Source organism: Ursus americanus, chromosome 27 (genome assembly GCF_024610735.1).
Source record: "Ursus americanus isolate L20-20 chromosome 27, mUrsAme1.1.p, whole genome shotgun sequence".
Classification (NCBI taxonomy): Eukaryota; Metazoa; Chordata; class Mammalia; order Carnivora; family Ursidae; genus Ursus; species Ursus americanus.
The window spans coordinates 22,303,628-22,320,472 of record NC_142153.1 but is presented as its reverse complement, the minus strand read 5'-3'; positions in this window follow the sequence as shown (position 1 = coordinate 22,320,472).

The following is a 16,845-nucleotide window of genomic DNA, read 5'->3' as shown; positions in this document are numbered from 1 at the left end:
CACTGCTTAGATTAAAGGCGACTAGAGACACATAAACAAATGTAATGCTTGTCCCTGGATCAACTCCTGGAGTAAATCAAGAAAGATTGAGGGGGCGCCTGGGTGGCTCAGTCACTAAGCGTCTGCCTTTGGCTCAGGGCATGATCTGGGATCGAGCCTCGCATCGTGCTTCTTCGCTGGGAGTCTGCGTCTTCCTCTCCCACTCCCCATGTTTGTGTTCCCTCTCTTGCTGGCTGTCTCTCTCTCTGTCAAATAAATAAATCTTTAAAAAAGAAAGAGAAGAGGAAGAGAAGAGGATGAGAAGAGAAGAGAAGAGAAGAGAAGAGAAGAGAAGAGAAGAGAAAAGAGAAGAGAAAAAAGAGAAAGAAAGAAAGATTGAGAACAATTAGAAAAATGTAAATATGGAATAAAAATTAGATAATATTGGGGAATGATAATCATGTTGCTGATGTATGGGAGAATATCCATTTTTAAAGAAATATATATTAATATATTAAGGGAGGAATAATCATGATGTATGTAGTTAACTTTTAAATAGCTCAAAAATAGAAAATTGGCAAAATGTTGACAACTGATGAAAAGTAGCCTTTGTACTACTTCTTTTTTTTTTTAAGATTTTATTTATTTATTTGACAGAGCAAGAGTGAGTGCAAGCAGGGAGAGCAGCAGGCAGAGGAAGAGGGAGAAGCAGGCTCCCTGCTGAGCAAGGAACCCAACCAGGGGCTTGATCCCAGGACCCTGGGATCATGATTTGAGCCAAAGATAGACACTTAACTGACTGAGCCACCCAGGCACCTCTTTGTACTATTCTTTTAACTGTTTTAGGGATTTAAATTATTTTTCAAAGCGTAGAAATGAAAATAATATGTAAAATGCCTAGCAAAGTGCTAGAGAACTACCAAGTACCAAGAATTCACCTCTGGTATGATGCTCTGGGTCTCACAATGTCTGACAAGATCCTATGACTCAGTTTTCCCTAAAACCCCAGTAAATGATACCCCTAACTAATTATAGAAACCCAGAGTTGGGGCATCTGGGTAGCGCAGTCCTTAAGCGTCTGCCTTCGGCTCAGGGCGTGATCTGTTCTGTCTTTCTGGATCCTGATGGGGAAGGAATGTTCTCTGGGATCGAGCCACACATCAGGCTCCTCTGCTAGGAGCCGGCTTCTTCCTCTCCCACTCCCCCTGCTTGTGTTCCCTCTCTCGCTGGCTGTCTCTCTCTCTGTCAAATAAATAAATAAAATCTTTAAAAAAAAAAAAGAAAAGAAACCCAGAGTTGATTTCTCTATACTTCACAGAGTCATTAAAAAAAAAAGGAGGCTGAAATATGTGTAATAACTGTTTTTATGATAAGAATATAAATTAAATATAATTTTTTGCATCAAAGTGATTACATTTTAAAATTTTTTGAAAGAATACGCTTCTGTTATATCATATATATAAATGAAACATTTTCTCATACACTATAGAGATGAGGCCTATACAAACTCATAACTGGAGGCCTGAAATATAATTTAATTTTATTGCTATGAAACTAAATAAATTCCTCCTTTTATCCATTTATAGACAAGTGCATTTATAGACACCGTCTTCTGGTAATGATTTCCACAGAATGGTAAGGCAGATAAGTAGACAGGATGAATATATTACCCCCCCCATATATCCTACAGGGAAGAATGTTGTGCAACAATAAAGTACCAGTTACACATAAAACTATTAAGCAGGAGACATAAAATTACAATTACCTAAAAGCCTCAGTAAACAAGTACATTTTATGGCATAACAATAGCTAACCGAAAGGACAAGAGAAAGTATGAGGAGAAAGCCATGGTAAAGATTAGTCACCAAATTGCTTTGCTCAGAAATGGTAAAAATTCTGTCCCTAATTTTGCCTGCAAAAAGTAAAAACAAAGTAAAAAATAAAAGACAAACATTTAAAGGAGCCACTTAATCTTAGAGGAGATAGGCCATCAGGTACTTCATCATCACTATCATACTTGCCAATTCTTTACTGACTAACTCTTGTGCACAATATTCATATTTTTAAAGAAGTCCCATTATATATGGAAAAATAAAAAGTTTTATACAACTTACTTGTGGCATAGTTGAAAAGGATTGTATGTAATTCTGGAGAAATGTTGTAATTCAAAAGAATATTTTTTCATGTATCTTTTTCTGAATGATGAACTTACGGTTGGGACTCTATCTTCAAAATATTAGCCCAACCTGTAACAAAATTCCTGATTTATACAAACTCAATAAATGGTTGTTTAATCAGAAAAATAATACTAGTTAGCCCATTTTTAATAAAGGAATTTCACTAAACTCAAATTGATTTAATATAAAAAGAAGTTTTACAGAGAAATAGAAAAGTATTTTGAGAATATATGCTTTTGCAGAGGCTGAATTTAAAACTCCCATGTGCTTAATAATAGAAAAGTTCAGAATTACATAAATTCTATCATATGGTATTTTATTTCTAAAGACTTCTCTTAATCTTCTTTCATAATACTTTGAGGCAGCTCTTGTCAATATGCTGAAACCTCTCCCCTGCCCTTAATCTGGGCTAGACTTGAACTTAACTCTGTCCAGTGGGATGTTAGAACTACTACAGTCACAGCTGAGGAAAAGGAATGTCAACAAGTACTCTCTGCATAACTTACAGCCACAGGCTAGTTCTGAGACACCTCTGGAGGTCTTCTGAATTCTGTGCAAAGCACCACGAAAACCACTAAAAACTCTTTAAGAGCAGAGACTCTACCCAATTCATATTTAGATTTGTCCTCACTAGCAGAACAGTGCCATATATGACACAGACCCTTGGTTGCTTTTGACAAAGGAATAAACAAAGAGAAAAGAGATAAACAACATAACAGTAACAAAATCCAAATAGCGGAATACCAATTCCATGACATACTATATGCAGAGATTTTTATTTTGTTCATTTTTATTTCTATATGATTCTAGAAAATGAGATTTTAGTCCAGTAGACAGTGTACTTTATTAAGCACTACAACCTATATAACAAAAAAGAACAAGTAGAGAAAGAGCACACATATGATTTTTAACTATGCTTACCTATGTACTAAAAGGATTTTTGCCATGTGTGACATTTCTAATTTTATAAAACCTTTGACATGTGACCTAATGTTCTGTGAAGGAACACACTGAATGAACAAGAGACTGTGTACTTACAATGTCTGAGCCAGTCAAAATAATTTATTTAGAGATTTTATGAAATGCAATAATTTTTTCTAGTGATTGAGCTTCCATGTAGTGACTTACAAGTGATAATGAAATGAAATAGTTGTTCCTTTTCACTGCATATCGTAACACCAAAGGATGACTTGAGCATTGTGGGGAATAGAAAGAAAAACAGTAATCTACCTGTTTAAAAAGATTTCTCCAAACCTGAAATTTTTTTTTTGATTATTTAAGGAAACTTTTGTACAAGAATAGTAATCATAACTGGCAGTGACAATTATGTATTTTCTCGGCTGTGACCCCATATCACCCAGCATTCCTTCCCCATCAGGATCCAGAACCAAGCTACCGAGATTCACCATTTCCCACCAAACACTCATCCTCCTAATATCAAGAAATTCCTGGGGTGTCTGGGTGGCTCAGTTGGTTAAGAATCTGCCTTTGGCTCAGGTCATGATGCTGGGGACCTGGGATCAAGTTCCACGTCGGGCTGCCTGCTCTGTGAGAAGCCTGCCCCTGCCCCTCCACCCTGCTTTGCTCTCTCTCTCTCAAATAAATAAATAAAATATTTAAAAAGAAAAAAGAAATTCCTGAGTATGATTTACTGTAATATGTCATCACAGAACACTTGGTGGGGGAAGAAAGAACAGAACTGTGCTGATAATTTACAGAATTCTCATTTGAAATGAGTCTCTGCTTGTCCCATTCTGGCCATTGTTCATGGTGCCAGGGAGTCAATCACTGATAGTGTTCACTTAACAGACAAAATAAAGCCAAAATATTCCTCATAAATCAGATGAATATCTAGAAACTTAACTGGCAGAATGATGGATCTTAAGTCCTGAACATTATTTTATGCACAGTTATAGACACCAGCTAAATTTTTTTAACATGGTTGGGCCTTCCCTGCTACATATACATGTGCAAGCACACACCAGTCACCTGGTAGATGGAAATAAGGCAGTAGGAAAATAATGAAGATAAGTCTACCAAATAAAACAAATTCCTAATAAGAAATGAAGTATAGCAGAAAAACCTTAGGGAGCAAGGGGAAAACAGATGGAAAAAGACCAATGATGACAGTAATGATAATGACAATGATGTGAAAAAAAAAAAAACAATGAAAATAATAATGAATGTTTCTTTGTATGATATATTTCATCTAAGGAACTCACAAGAGGCTTATCCTATGAAAAATGGGTTGCAGATAAACATTTCCTCACGTGGGCAACCTTGTGAATAATGGTAAGAAGCAGCACGGCTTATTGGATTGGAAGAAGAGAAGAAAAGAACTCATTTTTTAAAAAGTTAGGAAACCAGCATGGGTTGTTAAGTTTGAAAGCAAAATCAACATTTATTTATAAGTGCTTAGAAAAAGAAGAAATGGTCCATTAAAACAGTTCAATAGTTCCCACTTCCTGCTGAAAAAACAAAAAAAATCAAATTTCTTTCCATAAACTGCAACTCAATTGGCAGACAGACATTAGCCATACTCAACTATCTGTGGTTTCCTAAACACACCATGTTCTCTCATGTCTTCATGGCCTTGTGTTCACTCATGTTCTTCCTCCCAAACTTCACTTGGTGAAAAAACTCTGTAGACCAGGATTAATACAACTTTTCTGTAAAGGGCCGGAGAGTAAATATTTTAAGCATTACAGGCTATGCAACCTCCAACAACTATCCAACTATGTTGTACCAAGGAGACAGCTTTCAAAAACACATTAATTAGTGTGGCTGTGTTCCAATAAAACATTATTTATGGACATCAAAGATTAAATTTCATATAATTCTATATGTCAAGAAATATTTTCTTTTCTTCTAATAATCATTTGAAAATGTAAAAAAAAAAAAATTCTGAGATAGTAGGCAGTACAGAAACAGATTGTAGGCCACATTTGGCCAGTGGGCTGTAGTTTGGTGATCTCTGATCTAAACAAATATCATTGGCTTTGTGAAATTATTTTTAATACATTCTATGGCCAGCCACTCCTTTGCTTTCTTTCATAGTACTTTGCTTATGTCATTGTTTATATTACTCATCTCTAAATCTACCATTTCTTCCAATCTATGAACTCCTTAAAAATATCAACTACTGAAAACATACAGTGATTAAGAACATAGATTCTGGGGCCAGCCTTACCAGGTTTGAATCTAAGTTCCAACACTGTATTAATAAGATTCAAAGGCATTTATGATCGATGTGCCTCACATTTTTTTCATTTGTTAAAAACAAAATGAGAATAATGATTTTCCATATAACACAAATGTTTTGAAGTATGCTTAAAACATGATGCTAACCTAAATTTGAAAAGAGTTCTAACAAATTTGTAGTGACAAGTGAGAACCTTTTGAAAAATTATAGTATGCAAACTTTTATCTTCAGTTTGTCTAATATAGAACCTAATACACAACTGGTGCTCAATAATTTTTTGTGATGAATGAATGTTTTTTAAATATAACTATTTTCTATTCTTTTCCCCAATGGTTAGTATATTTGTGTGCATTGGGGAGGGAGAATAAAAGGTAAACTCATGTACACATAATAAAAGTTAAATACTATAAAGTTCTTTTCAATACGTGTATGGTATTTTAATGCTCTCACAATTTATTTGCATGAGTACAGATGTCCATTGTGAGCCCAGATGTCATTATTTATTTACTCATTCAGGAAACTTCCTTTAAACCTGTATTCTATGCCAGGATGTGCTGTTAGAATGAGTGAGACATGGTATCAGCCACCAAAAAGTTTGTTGTTCTGTTGTTGAGAGAGACTCATAAATTAATGGTATCAATAAAATGCAAAAATACCTATTAAAGGCAAAAGGAAATGAGCATGTGAGTGATGTACCTAAGAAATCAAGGGAACACATCAGAAAATGATTTTTTTTAAATAATGAGCTGATAATTAAATGAAGTATTGCAGATAAATAGAATATGTCTAACTTGTAGATGAGTTTTCCAAGAAGAGAAACAGCTTTTACAGGAACACACAAATGCATTCACTAGCTAGGCTTTTTTAGACAAAACAAAAACAAAAAGCCGAGTGTGGGGGAGAGGTCAAGATAAAGCTGAAAGTTGGTTTCCAATCATGGAAAGTATGATATGGCATGATAAGGACTTTGAGCTGTATTCTGTTGGTGAATAGAAATCATAAGGGTTTTCACTAAGGGAATAGATGTAAGTACCCAAGGAAAAGGACTCAGTGCAAAAGGAGAAGAGACAAGCATGTCTAAATCACAAACAGATGGTGAACGTGGAAAGAAGGAGCAACTTCTTCCCTTGGGACTAATAAAACAGATACAGGAAGAATGAGATAAGAAGATAGTTAATGAATGGGAAAAGGGAGAGGTATTCAATAAAATCATATTAAATTTAAATGACCTTAGGACATCCCTAAAACATACACTTAGTGAATCATTTAAACATAACATTACTTATACACATGACAGCTTAGATGTAATCTGCCTATTTATATTGATTTAAGAATTACTTTTAAATTAAGTTGGATCACAAATTAATTGTAGTAAGAATGAAAACGGAGCACACACTTTGAAGCAAGAGAGACCAGGCCTTATGGCTCTGTGACTTGGACAAGGTATCAACCCTGCTTGGGGCTGTTTCTTACAAAGTAGGTCTTATGTTTAATTCCCTCACCTGTAAAATAAAAATTATACCTGCTTTATAGAATCATTATAAATTAAGTGAGATAGTGTCTATAAAATGTCAGGTGCAGTACCTTTCATAGAATAAATTCTCAATCCCTATCATTCTCTTTGTCCATCTCTGTGCTGTGGGAGTCACAAAAACAAAAATGAGATATGGCACGCACCTAAAAAGAGTTCATAGTCATGCTGGGATGAGAAATATTATAATGTAAAACAATTCCAGACAGTATCTACACAGTTTGAGAATTTATAAAACAGACTAAACATTGAAATGGGAAGTAATCAGGATAAAACAATATAAGTAAAAATATTATAGATACAAAAGTCTATAAAGTTTATGTGTACTTTCATACACAGACTGAAAAGAAATGGACTAAATAGTAATAATTGTCGTAGGTCATTCATGGGATTACAGAGTATTTTAATTTCTCTCTTTACACAGTTTCTGCATTTTCTAATGTAGTATCAAAACTGCAGGACTTTTACAATAAAATGCTTTTAAAAATGTTAACTGTATTTTTTCTCAACAAAAAGAGAAAAAAGATATAAATGTAACTATCTACTGATAGCATCACCAATATAATATATATATAATTTAATAAATATTTAGTAACATATACTGTATAACATATAGTAAATACTAAGTATTATATTGTAAATATTATTTATAATTATATATTATTAACCATGTAATGTATTACATATATTTTATATAACATTACACATAAATATATGACTTGTATATAATGTAAGTGTATAATAATATATAATTAATAATTATATATATTGAATACACATATATGGATGGATAGAATTGAGATCTTTCTTTTAAAACTTAGAGTAATGGGTACAACATCATGAAGTTAAGAAATCTGAAAATTAAGCCAGGCATGTTTATGTACATGGAGTGAACTTCATGTGATGGAAAACACAACTCCCACCTGAACATCCAATTAATTATGGCAAAAATCTGACTTCTGCTTTTCTAGACTTGCCATCTCAATGTTTCAATTTGTCATGTCACATTGAATATATTAACTCAATCTAAATCTCTGAATTAAATCTAATTTTTATTTACTTCTATAGAACATAATATAAAATCGATTACTGGTATATGTGATTAAAATGATGCACTATAAAATATAATTAATAATTAAATATTTATTAAATAATTAAATTTTCATTCAAGTTGTCTAAATATGAAGCAGTGACATCTTTCTGCAGTGATAGATAATCTCAAGAAAAACATAAGCTTCAAATTCCATAACTTACATAGATGCAGACTCTATTTCAAACTGAGGATATATTCATGATGAATTATCCATATTAGAACACTAATTTTTTTGTATCAACTTTTTTATTTACATTCTAGTTCATTAACATATAGTATAATATTGGTTTCAGGAGAATTTAGATTCATCACTTACATATTAACACCCAGTACTCATCATAACAAGTGCCCTCCTTTTATTAACATTATTTTTTCTAGGAAAATTTTCATGCAAGTGGTTTCAGCTTGAAATAACATATTACTAACACAATAGGAATATTTTAACATCTCATATATATCATAGTTTGATTTCATATGATATACTATACAATGTTTAAAAGTTTTAAGGAACATAAATATTTGTATGTTTTTATCCATTCTTACTAAAAATAATAGTAGTAACACATATGATCCCTAATATTTCAAAGAACATGATGGACTTTTCAGTATGTTGTAAATTTTTTCTGGACCCAAAGTTCTTGCACATTTTTTTCTTGCAAGTTTTCAATTTAATACTAATTCATATTTACCCTCTTACCTTACCCAGTAGGAAAACAAAACAAATGAAGGAAAACAATAAATCCCTTTGTTCCTGCTCTTGGGTTTTCTATCAAGATTAATGACACCACAATACATCCAGATGGGAGAAGTTAAGCCATATGATCAACATTTCAAACTCCCTGGCTGCCTACTTCCTTTTATTGGAGGTACAGAGTACACATTATTCTCACACAGGGCCATACCCTTCCACTACAAACAAGCACTTTTTAGAAAAGACAAAATAATAAAAATCAAATTAGTTCTAATCTTCCTTTATATTGCCAACACTACAATCCATCCTCTCAGCCCCTGAGCAAAAGGAGAAAAGCAACATACACCACACAAAACTCTAAGACTGACATGGCGCATGATGGTCTGTAAGTCTATATCAGCAGATCCTCTTAAACAAGAAAGGAAAACACTCCACATCCTCAACTGCCTCGATTTCTCCAAGTATTGGAAAAAGGCAAGAAGGGAATGGAGGAGCTATGTTTGGAGAAAGGTGGGATTTAACATTAATTTCAAATAACTGACAGCATTCATTGAAACAGGCAACCGAAGGCTAATTCATGCTCTCCTAGATTACTGCCTAACTGTAGCCAAGGTCAAAATCGCATGGCCATAATGTTCTATGATCTTCACAGTAGTGATAAGAATATTTCCACCAATCAGTCTGCAGAAATAATTACATTTCATAGGTTAAATAAAAAGCCAGCTCAACACTTTAACTCAACTGAAATAGTGTTTTTTTTTTCTTGCAGTTGTTTTTGTTTAGTTTTCATTTCAATATATCTTACACAAATTGAATGGAAGAAATGATTGACAATCATTTCTTATTTTCAGTCAGGGATATAGGATCCTGGCATAAAATTTTCTTGAACTTCAACACAATAGTTCCACGTTCCATCAAAGCCTAAGATCGGTCTATTGCTACCTCCTTCTTATATCCTTGTTATCTTCCATCCCCCCCTTGTTATTGTTCTTGTTCAGATCTGCATTTCTTTTTACTTCAAATATAGACATTATATCTAACTTGTCAGTCTCCCTCCCTTTTATCATGTACTTCAACTTCTACCTCTCGTAATACAGATAGACTGATTCTTCTGAGTCAGGCAGGATCATTCCCCTTCCCAGAAACCTCACTGTAGTTCATTTTCTTTAGCAGGACTTTCACAGACCCCTGTAGTTTGGCTGTTAAGGTGGCCCTAGGTCTATTTCCTAATGCATTTCTTTCCAAACTTTCTCTGGTCGGCTCACAACCTATCATCCCACAAATACTTCCTTTACTCTGCTTTTATTAATCAGATAAATCTCAAGATAAAATGACTCCATCCTTCTTTGCTAACCCTTTCATTATTAAAATGTCAGCTGGAATGCCACAACCTTCACAAAGCTATCTGTAATCTTATCCAAAGACAGAACACCTTCACTTCATATTATGTGTCAATTTGGCTGGGCCATGATGTTTGATTTGTGTTCGAATATTATTCTAGATGTTTCTGTAAGGGTATTTTTGGATAAGATTAACATTAAATCATTGAACAATGTGTAAGCAGGATGCCTTCTATACTGTGGGTGGGCCTTATCCAATCAGTTGAAGGCCTTAATAAAACAAATGATTGCTCTCCCCTAAGCAAGAGGAATTGCTACAGCCTGACAGCCACCACACTTGAACTCCAGCACTGACTCCTCTCTGGATTTCCGGCCTGCCAGGTCAACCTACAGATTTTGGATTTGCCAGCCTCTGTAATACATGAGCCAATTTCTAAAATAAATACCTTTATATACATATACACACACACCTTACTGGTTTTTTCCCTCTCCTCTGGAGAACCATTAGACACCCCACAACATGCTATTGCCATCTGAAAGTTAGCTTACACTTTCTTTAGTTAAGGTTAAGAGTGTCCATGCCTCCCTGTCCTACTAGATGATAAATCCAGTGGGATAGAAACCACATTTCATTGTCTTTACGGATACCCCACAAAATTGTCTGGCATGTGGTAGAAACTCAGTAAGTATTTAATTAACTGAATCGATCCACATGGACTTTCAATATAATTTTTAAAATGTACTTATACTAAAATGAATAATACATGATTATTTTCCTTTGTCTTAGAGATCCTCATCAGCTCCATGTGTTTTGGGTCACTTTATGACTTTGCACAAAGTATTAAAGAATCACTAGCTTGAAATGTCATTAATTGAACCAATGATCTTAGTTAGCACAAAGGCAATATATGAAAGCCAACAGAAACAATATCACTATCCTTTCAAAAGGTTTTCTAATCTTACATTATCCTCGCTATTTTGTTCACTAATTAGTTCCTTAATCAACTGATTATCTATTAAGTCCTCATTTAATTACCTTACATGTAGGTACTGGTTATACTAAGGGCTTTTGAAGGTTTTACTCTGACAGTCTAAGAAAATTATCATTGTAATGACTTTGACTCAAATACTACATGAAGAAAAAATATGCATATAAGGAATATTCAAATGTATAAACATTCACAATTGCAATGTACTAAATTGTGAAGACAAATGCCCTACACAGATGTGCAAAAACACTAATGAACCTCAGCTTGTTACAACCTCAATAGGGTACAGTGCCTCTCAAACAGACTGTAGATGAATCATCTGGAGATCTCGTTAAAATGCAGATTCTGACTGAGTTGACTTAGGGTGTTGTCTGAGATTTTGAACTTTCTAACAAGCACCCTCGTGGTCCATTGAACTGTTCCCAGATCACACTTTGAGCATCAAGAGTTGAGACTATAAAATCCAGAAAAAAAAAAAAAAACAAAAAAAAACCCCAACCCATTCAGTATTTCAGATTCTGCTCCTAAGCAGTAATGTCAAGCAACTGGGAGATTTATGGTCCTCCACATTTTTATTAATAGAAAAAATTCCTACTACTTATTATGCAGAACTATTCACTTATCCAATTATTTTCCTATGTCCCTCCTCTGTGTGCTAGGTACTACAATTTGGTGTGTGTGTGTGTGTGTGTGTGTGTGTGTATAAGAGTGAAGAATAAAGATCATGAGGGAAGGTATACAATAGGTTCTGGCTCTGCCTTCTGATTATAATCAATCTAAAATGTCACCAAAAAATTTAACCCTATAATGAACTACATTGAAAACATGAGCACCTAGAGATGCATTAAGTAGAGAAATATGTGTGGAGTGGGTTAAATTATATGCAAAGCTCCAGGTGAGCGAGATTTTAAGTCATTTTTGAAAGAGATGGAAGAAGATAGGCTGTCAAACAAACAATCAGAAGGGGTTACTGAGTATAAATGGAAGTAAAAATTAGATGTAAAAATTGAAGAATAAAAAAAACCCAGAAGAATGCAAGTGAACATAGATTATCTTCACTGTGATGTAGAAGAAAATAAGGGCAAATATCACCATGTGAAAAAGATAGATGGGACAAGGCAGTAAGGGAGAAAGGAAGATGGACTCTCTTACATATGGGCTTTTCCCAGGTAAATAAATACATCCTGGAAAAACAGAAACATTATCATGTGTATATAATAATATCATTAAAAGATGCATACAGAAAAAAATAATGGAAGCACTTCACAGCTGATAGATGGTGGGACTGGAGGCGAAAAAAAGTAAATTTGGAATTCTTATTTTATAGAATATTTAATATGGTAGATTAAAGCCTATTTAATGCTTTTTACTTAATTTTTAAAAGAAAATATCTAAAAAGTAAAAATTGCTATACTCTTCATTTTGCTAAAATACTGAAATAAATTATCAAGTTGTAGAGCAACAAGTAGATTAACCTCAGAGGAGTTGATAACAATCATTTGATTTGTACGCTGGAGAAAAGATAGTAGAATGAAATACAATTTTCACCTTACTAAATGGTACCCAAGCATTTTGGGAGATAGCCAGATGCAGTCTAGCATTTATTAGCTCTGTGAGGAGGGAGCTATGAGTCCCAAGTGTGGCGATCTCTGCAGTGAACATAGACTATATCAGATTATATCACTGTGACTTAAATTCAGCAAATGCTTAAGGGTATAGCATTTGAAATAAATGGAAGTTTATCTATAATTAATCCACCCTAACAGAATCTGGAACATTTCACTAAAATTTTCATCACTTAAAACATTAGTTAAAATAGCATAAGAAATATGACCTAAATTATTTCAGAAGCCATAATATACAGCAATGTTATAGATATAAGCTGATAATATCAACGATCTATATTTAATTTTTACAAGAGACACTGAGATAACAAAGAATGTGTCATTTTCTACACAGTCAGGGAGAAAAAAAAACACTTTTATTTTAAATGACTAATGCAAACAATGACAAATTACCAGAGATTAATTTGAAAATAAAATTCCTTTCATTAATATTTTTAGTATTTTTCCTCTTCTAGTTGAAGATCCAATCAAAGATTGTGTACTGCATTTAGTCTTTCTGTATCTTTAATCATATATTCTGAAACACTTCATTAGCTTTTTAATAATTGCAAAGTGGTACCTAAGACATACGCATATCCATATTCACAGAAAATATATACTAAACTATTTGGTAGGCATGATATCCAAAAATTATTCTCAAATGGCTCAGAAAAAAAAAAAAAGCATGTGTGTGTGTGTGTGTGTGTGTGTGTGTGTGTGTGTGTGTGTTTGAGAAAGAAAGAAAATAAACCAATGTGGCAAAAATGTTGATCGAATATGAGTAAAGGATATACAGAAGTTCTTTTTCCTCATCTTAAAACTTCTCTTTTGTTTGAAATTATTTCAAAATAAAAATTTTTAAAAAGAACAAGAACATTTCTTCTAAGTCTTTATAGATCTTATCAGATGGGCTCTTACTTATGGACTTCGGGAAAACACAAAGTTGAGAAGTTGTCTAGATTCTCAAGCAAGATTTCTCAAGGGAGGATGCTGGTCATTCAAGGGCCTGAATAAATTTGACTGGGTCCAGGAACTCCTTAAAATTGTACATATGCATTTGTGAATGGGTTTTTTTTCTGGAGGGAGAAGCCACAGTTTTCATCAGACATTCAAAGAGATGTGTAGCTCCCAAAAGCTTGGAAGTTACTGCATTAATTTCTGTTCATCAAAAGACACGTTAAAGAAACTGAAAAGCCAGAGTACAAACTAGGAGAAGTTATTAAAGTAATTAATATATGTAAATAACAAAACACTAAAAGCATATAAAAATAAAAGATATAAAACACATCCATAAATCACTAAGAAAACAATTATCTAATCCAGAAGTATGGGTAGAGGACATTAAGCTATATTTCAAAACAGAGGAAACACATTACAATACACATTTGAAGAGCTGTTTCAGCTCGTCAGTAATCAGAAAAGTTAGATCAAGACCACTATGAGATGTCATTTACACAAATTAGACTGGCATACAGAAGAAAACACTGTATAATAACAAGTGTTGTTGAGGATATGGATTAACAGTATTCTGTAGAATGTTGAGAGTATAAAGTTGTATAACCATTTCTGAAAACATATTAGCATTATCTTATAAAGTTAAAGGGTCACACACATCGTGATCCAGCAATCACATTCCTAGACATATATTCAAGAGGAATCTTAAATCCATACGCAAGGAAATATGTACAAGACTGTCCATACCGATACTGTCAACACCAACACAACTAACAGAACTCAAGTGACATGTGAAATAATAGAAAATATATTTATTGATCTCTGCCCCCAGTTCCTGGCACAGAGCTCCTAAGACTTGTAATTTCTTAAGTGGTAACAGCACTAAGAGCATTCTGTTCTACTATTTGGTCTCTGACTCTGGTTCTTAACTCAGAGCTCCTAAATCGCTTGGAATTTCCTGAATGACAGGACTATCTCTTATTCTAGTAAGGCAGCTCTTCTTAGGCTCTTGAAGAGCTTCAGAATGTGGGGATGGTCACCATAGAGACCAAGCCATGTTTAAAAGCTTGGAACATTCAACTAACTCCACCCCCTCTACATAAAGTGGCAGAACAGCTGGAGATTGTGTTAATGATTGATCATGCCTACATGATGAAGCCTCCATAAACACTCCAAAAGTATGGGATTCTGAGAGTTTCTAGGTTGGTGAATACAAGGAAGTGCTAAGAGAGTAGCAGGCTCAGAGACGGTATGGATGCTCTACATCCCTACTAATAACAAGATTTGCTCTATGCATCTCTTCCATCTGACTGTTCCTAAATTATATCTTTTTTTAAAAGATCTAGTTATTTATTTTAGAGAGAGCGAGAGAGTGTGTGAATGGGGAGTAGGGGTACACACAGATGGAGAGGGAGAGAATCTTAAGCACTCCCTGCTGAGCGTGGAGCCCAAAGCAGGGCTTGATCTCACAACCCTGAGATCATGACCTGAACTGAGACATTCAACCAAGTGAGTCACCCAGGCACCCCTCTTTTATAATAATCTGTTAATCTAATAAAAATTTCTCCTGAGTTCTGTGAGCTATTCTAGCAAATTAATCTAATTTGAGGCAGTGGAGGAAGAATTTTTGATTTATAGCCCAATGATCAGAAGTACAAATAACAACTTGGACTTACAATCGGCACCTGAAGCAGGGGGTTGGAGGGACACACAATCTCATGGGACTGAGCCCTTAACCTGTGCGGTCTGATGCCATCTCCAGGTAGCCAGTGTCAGAACTGAGTTAAATTATAAGACACCCAGCTGGGGTTGCAGGACTGCTTTATGTATGGAGAACCTACACAGAAGTGTAAGTAAAATAGAGTAGTGTGAAAGTAAAGGAAACACACAGAATGAGTGTAGTTTTTTCCCTATAAATGACAATATTCAAGAAAATTGTAATATTCCATTTCTAGGATGGCCCCATGATCCTTGCTTCCTGCTATCCATGACTTTGGGTACTCCCCTTACATACTGTATCAGTCACCTATGTAACCAATAGACTATGGCCAAAGAGGACATTAAAGACATTTACAACTTCTGCTTTGGTCTCTTAGATAGCTTGGTCTAGGAACCAAGCCTTCAGATGATTACAGCCCAGCTGAAATCCAGCTCTAAACTCATGAGAGACCTTGAGCCCAGCTTTCCAACTGAGCTGATTTGAAATTCCTGACCTTGGATTTCCATGAGAAATCAGGAGATAATAAATATTGTTCTAACCCACTAATTTTAAAGGTACTTGATAAGCAGAAAGTATACCTAGTGCAAATTAAAGTATGGTAATTTTTTAAAAATTCAAAATCAACTGAAACAAAATAAAATATTGTTAAATGTACATATTCTATAAAACTTTCAAAAGCAATGAAAAATTAATGACAATGTTTACTTTATGTGGGCAAAGGAAAAGGGATTAAACAGTAGAGGAGCACGTAAGTACATGAAAATTATTAGCAATGTTCTAATTGATAGTGTTTTCATAGATGATCATTAAATTAATAATCACATTTAATAATCACATTTAAATTAATAATCCTAATTTAATTTTATTTTAAGAAGTCATGCATGGAACAAAAATTACAGTATTTTCTCATCCAGGGATTATGATCAATTGAATTCCGTGAACTGAAGACCCACTGGGAATTTCTGAGTGACAGAGCAGAAAGAAAAACCATTACTTTGAGCCAGAGTTCCTTTCCAACTTCCATAAAATATAATCTGCTAGAGATTAAAAAAAAGAAAAATGAATATGGAAAAATATAATACCTTAGTTTTTCCTGAGATAGAAACATATTGAGTTGTGAGAATTTAATATAGTCCATCATTTAGCATGTACTTTTTACCATTTTCTAATACCTATTAGACTCTTAACAAAAAGGACAGATACTCTTCCTGATGAGAAAAAGAACCTGCTCCTCAGGAAAGAGGATGGTGGTGAAGGGATGGGCCGAATAATGAGAATTACCTTGTTGAAATTACTTTTCAGACCCAAGATGATGCCACACCTGCCAGGGTGCCACATCAGCAACCAGAAACTTAGACAACTCTCATGTCCCTATAAGTGCTTTCATGACCAGAAATATAGTATATCCTGTCAGCCAATCCCCAAACAGCAAGACAACTCTGGGCTTTCTCACCTCAAACAAGGTTAATTGTGTGCCCCAAGCCAATCAGGAATATTCTATTTTCCTCTGTTCTTTTTCCTTTATCCTATAAAAGGCTTCTTCCCTCCCACCCAATTTTACACTT